This window comes from Nematolebias whitei, chromosome 19, assembly GCF_014905685.2.
Source record: "Nematolebias whitei isolate Nwh7 chromosome 19, NemWhi1, whole genome shotgun sequence".
In the NCBI taxonomy this organism is placed as follows: Eukaryota; Metazoa; Chordata; class Actinopteri; order Cyprinodontiformes; family Rivulidae; genus Nematolebias; species Nematolebias whitei.
Window position 1 is genome coordinate 32,600,603 of NC_056516.1, and position 6,000 is coordinate 32,606,602.

Genomic DNA, 6,000 nt, shown 5'->3' on the forward strand with positions numbered 1-6,000 from the left:
TTCTTCAGAGACTGAATTTAGTGAGGATGATGAAGTGGATAATGATGTGAACAATCCTGAGTCTCCGCTAAAACTTTTACCAAATTTTGGGTTAAAAAAATGAACGCACTGATGAAGCCCAAGAGTCTTCACCCAGCAGAGTCTCTGAGTTAATTGTGAACACGGTTCACAACAAAAATGAACTGAAACCATTTTGTTGTGATGTTTGGGGACAAATGTTCAATTTTAAGGGACATTTAAATAGATGCATGGGAATCCACACAGAACAGAAGCCCTTTTCTTGTGATCTGTGTTAACAAAAGTGTAGCGAAAAGGGCAATTTAAACGTGCACATGAGAATCCACACTAGACATAAGCCATTTTGTTGTGATTTGTGTTAACGACGGTTTATTCAAAAGGGAAATTTAAACAGACGCATGAGAATTCACAGGTGAGAGAAGCCATTTTACCATACCATACCAATTTATTTATAGAGCACTTAAAACAGCAACAAGGCCAACCAAAGTGCTGTACAATAGAAACAAACAAGCACTGCGGACAGGAAAACATAAAATAAAAATATAGCTTCAAATAGCAGCAGATAATAACTAAATGGCCAACACTGTAGAATACAGACAGGATCAAATCAAACTGTGTCAAAGACGGGAATAAAAGTGAGTTTTCAAGTGAGACTTAAAAACTGTTGAGCCTCATTCCACAGTCTTGGGCCTGCAACAGAGAACGCCCTGTTCCCTCTGAGCTTACAACGGGTTCCTGGAACTGAATGAAGCATTTGGTCTGCTGACCTCAGAGAGTGCGGTGGGACATATTGCTGCAGAAGGTCAGTGAGATAAGATGGGGCAGAACTGTTCAGTGATTTAAAAACATACATGAGTATTTTGAACTGGATCTGAAGGTGAATGGGTAGCCAGTGCAGGGAGGCTGAAACTAGTGTAATGTGCTCTCTATGGCCTGTACCAGTTAAGAATCGGGCTGCAGCATTTTGGACGAGTTGTAGTCGTGCAATGGAGGACTGACTGATTCCAAACAGAAGCGCATTGCAGTAATCAAGCCTGGATGTTATGAATGCATGGATCACTGTCTCAAGATTATTTTTGGACAGTATGGGCTTCAGCTTAAGACGGTCTCCCATCCTGAGCAAGCACAGTGGCAACAGTGGAAAGGAAAAACTCCCTTTTAAAAGGAAGAAACCTCCAGCAGAACCAGGCTCAGGACAAGCGGCCATCTGCTTTGACCGGCTGGTTGAGAGGACAGGAAGGAGAGACAGACGAACACAGAATGGTAGGTCCAAGTATAGGTCCAGGTGTATCTGAAAGACAAAAAAACATGTTAAGGATAGAAAAAAAATTACAAATACAAAACAGGTTGAACAGAGTAAGTAAAGACAGTAGCAGAGTGAAAATTGTGGTCAGTTTGTCCTCCAGTAGTCTAATTGATCCTTATTTACTGTTTCTTTTACCACTTTATGTTTTTGCTATTGTTGGATGTAACTGTGAACCTGTGTACACAATTTTGTTCCACCTCATGTACCACATGTGATGCGAATGACCATAAAGAGCCTTGAATCCTTGAATTTAAACAAACATGACAAGTCACACTGGGGGGAAAATGTAATTTGAAATAACTCATAGGCAAGAAGCCGCACAAACTAATATATTTAATTTAATTTTTTTACATGCCTGAATCTGGTAATGGACAACATACTTTCACTAGTTTTGACTGAGAAACATTTATCCGTTTTAAACAGACTCGTAAAAAAAATTTTATACTCACCTTACACATTTAAACAGTTTCTGCTGAGTTGGTGGGGTGTTAAAGCCACAGCTTATAGTGTTATTAAAGGAAAGAGCTGGGTCTAAGCACTCTTTGGTTCTGGTTTAGCACTGGAACCTGTTTGGAGGAAAATATAACTCTGTGATCTGAGCAGTAAAACAAATCATGTATGTTTGAGTATAAAACTACAGTCCTCATTACTGTGTTTTACATGTGTTTCAGTGGTTCCTGCAGATGATCAGAAGTCAGTGCTGATTAAAGAAGAAGCTCCTGAAGCACAGTGGCCTGATGTGGACCAGCAGGATGCAAATTGTCTCCACATAAAAGAGGAAGAGGAGGAACAGTGGACCATTTTGGGAGAAGAGCAGCTCCGTATGAAGGAGGAGACAGATGTCACCAGCTTTTCATTAACTGCAGTTTCTCTTAAGAGTGAGGATGAAGACGAGAAACCTCTGTTGTCACAGCTTCATCAACACCAAGTTGAAGTCAGTGATCTTCCAACCAGCAGCTCAGGTGACCACATAAAATCAGCAACTGGTGAAGGAGCGAAAGATACAAAAACCCCAGATCTAAATGCTTATAGAGATGATTCTGATTCTTCAGAAACTGAAGTTAGTGAGTATGATGAAGAGGATAATGATGTGAACAATCCTGGGTCTCAGCTGAAACCTTTATCAGACTTTGGGTTAGAAACTGAACACACTGATGAAGCCTGGGAATCTTCACCCAGCAGGGTCTCTGAGTCAGTTGTGAACAAAGTCCACAACAAAAATGGACAGAAGCCATTTAGTTGTGATGTTTGTGGGCGAAGGTTCAATTTTAGCAGATATTTAAACAGACACATGAAAATCCACACAGGAAAGAAGCCGTTTTCTTGTGATCTGTGTGAAAAAAGGTTTACTGAAAAGAGTAATTTAAAAAAACACATGAAAATCCACACAGGACAGAAGCCGTTTTCTTGTCATCTGTGTGACCAAAGGTTTACAAACAAGGGCGATTTAACCAGACACATGAGAATCCACACAGGACAGAAGCCCTTTTCTTGTCATCTGTGTGAACAAACATTTACCAACAAGGGTGATTTAAACAGACACATGAGAATCCACACAGGACAAAAGCCCTTTTCTTGTCATCTGTGTGAACAAAAATTTTCCCAAAAGGGCAATTTAAATTCACACCTGCGATTCCACACAGGACAAAAACCTTTTTCTTGTCATCTGTGTGAACGAAAATTTTCCTATAAATGCAATTTAAATTCACACCTGAGAATCCACACAGGATATAAGCCATTTTATTGTGATTTGTGTGACCGAATGTTTACCTGTAAGGGCAATTTCAGCAAACACATGAGAATCCACACTTGTTGAAAGAAGTAATTTGAAAAAAAATGACTCGTAGGCAAGCAGCCACACACACACACATATATTTAATTAATTAATTAATTTTTACATGCCTGAATCTTGTGATGAATAACAAAGTTTCACTAGTTTTGACTGAAAAATGTATCCGTCTCCAAAATACTCATATAATTTTTTTTACACTCATCTATTCTTTTTCCTTGTAAAGTACATAACATTCACAGACTACAGTTTGTAAGTGTATTAGGGGAATGTTCATCATCTGCGGCTCCTCTGATCTGTGGGGTCCCTCAAGGATCTATTTTAGGTTCATCCATCCATCCATTCCGCTTATCCGGGGTTGGGTCGCAGGGGGTAGCAGCTTAAATACCACCAGACGCTCGCCAGCATGCCCCACTTCCAGGCCTGGCTCCAGAGTGGGGCCCCGGTGAGCCACGTCTGGGTGAGGGAACTTTGTTTCCATTTATTTTGCTCATCGTAAGGGGCCTGTGGGCTGCACTTTGTCTGGTCCCTCACCAGGTCCACTGCTGTTTAATCTCTACATGTTGCCTTTGGGGTCCATTTTTAGAAAACACAGCATCTATTTTCATTGCATTGCTGTTGATATTTAGTTGTATCTTCCCATTGAGTCTGATATTGTCACTCCACTGGAACCACTCTTGAACTCTCTAAACGACGTTAAAGTCAGGTTAAAACTAAATTTTCTGAATTTAAATGAAAATGAAACTGAAGTCATCAGCTTTGGTAAATGTAATGCCCTTGACTCTCTTGGCCCCTTAGCTTCATACAGCCACTCCACTGTCAGGATTCTGCGGGTTATTTTTGATTTTGCTTTTAAATTAGACAAACGGATAACGTATTTTTCTCTTTGTAAGTTGCGTTTTTGTGGGGGTTTTTTTGTTGTTGTTGCATAATTTACATGCCCTGTGACTTTTGGGCCAAGCAACATATTTATGGATTTTTTCCCACATTTATAAACCATTTTTTGGCTGAGACATGACCGTTTTCATTCATTCTGACTGAAAAAAAAAAGTTGAGCAGTACCACTTTCCACCACTTGATGGCAACAGAGTGGCAAGAGCTGTATGGCATGCTGTTGTATCATGTAATAGGTAAACATAGCTATAATGACAAATTCAAAAAAGTTCAAGACAAAAACAACTGGACTTTATTATACTTTACTTTATACTGGTTTTTTTTCTTGAACTTTTTTTTTAATTAACCATGTCCTGGATGACTGAGAATCTTCACCAGCTATTAATGACTCAATCAGTCTGCCATAATCTCCCCACCTTCATTCTGCTCGTTGCCGTCAAAACAGTTGCACTGCCCCGACGAAATGCAGCTTATTTGACCATTAAAGTGTATTTATTAAGCAAACGTTAGATTGATACACACATTTAATATAATTTTGAGCAAACAAATAATTGTTTTGAGGTGTTGATCTTGTTAAATTTGCACAGCGACTCGTTGCGTGCACGCATTTACTTCCGCGTATCGGGTTTTGAAATGCAGTTGATTTGACCGTCAAAGTGCATTTGTTAAGCAAACATTAGATTGAGACACACATTTACTATAATTTCGAGCAAACAAATAATTGTTTTTAAGTGTTAATCTTGTTAAATTCTTGTTAAAGTCCTCCTGTGCACGATCCCGCGGCTGCCATTTGGCAGCCCATCACTTTTTGGCAAACCGCCGGTCCACATTTCCCAGTTCGGCCCACATTTCCGCATTGTCAGCTGTGACGCGTAACAAAGGCGACGCGTTAGCGGTGATACATAATAGATGCAATGTATACGGCGAAGTGACATATTTATGGATTTTTTTACTTTATTAGACAAATATGGACTAATGCGACTTATAAGGCAGAGCGATGTGTATGGCGGAAAATATGGTAAATGCAGTTTCTTCCAACTAAGACTTCTTGCCAAGGTGAAGTCTCGTTTCCCTTTCAGAGACTTTTAAAAGGTGATTCATGCTTTTATTAGCTCTCGTTTGAACTAATTTGACTAATTTTTTTCATTCATTGTATGTTGGTTTAAATAAATCATCTTTGCAATGTTTACAATCTGTCTAGAACACAGCAGCTCGTCTTTTAACAGCAACTAGAAAATATGAACCTATAACCCCGGTCCTGGCTTCTCTTAGTGAAGAGGGCTTCCTGTCCACTTCTGATTGATTTTAAGATTTTAATTGCTTGTTTTTAAAGTCTTAAAAGATCTGGCCCTGTCATATTTGTGATCTTATTAACATCTACACTCAGATGTCCCCAGATTCAAACTGAAGTCCAGAGGTGATCAGACTTTTGTGGTTGCTACTCCAATAATGTGGAAAAGCTTACCTGATAATTTAAAGATCACTGAGACTGTTGAGACTTTTAAATCTTTGCTTAAGACTCATCTGTATTCATAGGCATTTGATTCATGCAGAGCCTGAGAACAAATTTAGAGCTGATTTTTATTGTTGTTGTGTTGTATTTTATTGTTAACTTTATGATTTTTGAGTGGCAGTAGATGCATTTTTTACTCTTGAATCTGACTTAACTGTAAAGCACTTTGGTCAGCTTTTGTTGTTTTCATGTGCTATATAAATACATTGCCATTGCTTTACAACCTAGATATTTTTTATTCTTTTTTAAATACCATTTCTTTCATTTGTTCTTCTCAATTTGTATGCTTTCTTTTTTTGATTTTCTGCTGTTGTTTTTGTTGTCAACTGTTGTCAGAACTCTTTGTTAAAGTCAGGTCTCTCTGGATGAGTCCCGGAGGCTCAATGGGACTAACCTGTATAAATAAAAGTTGAATGAATGAATGTCATCTGCTTTCTCTTCGCTTATGAAAGCTTGTTCAGTCACGTTTGCATTACGGTC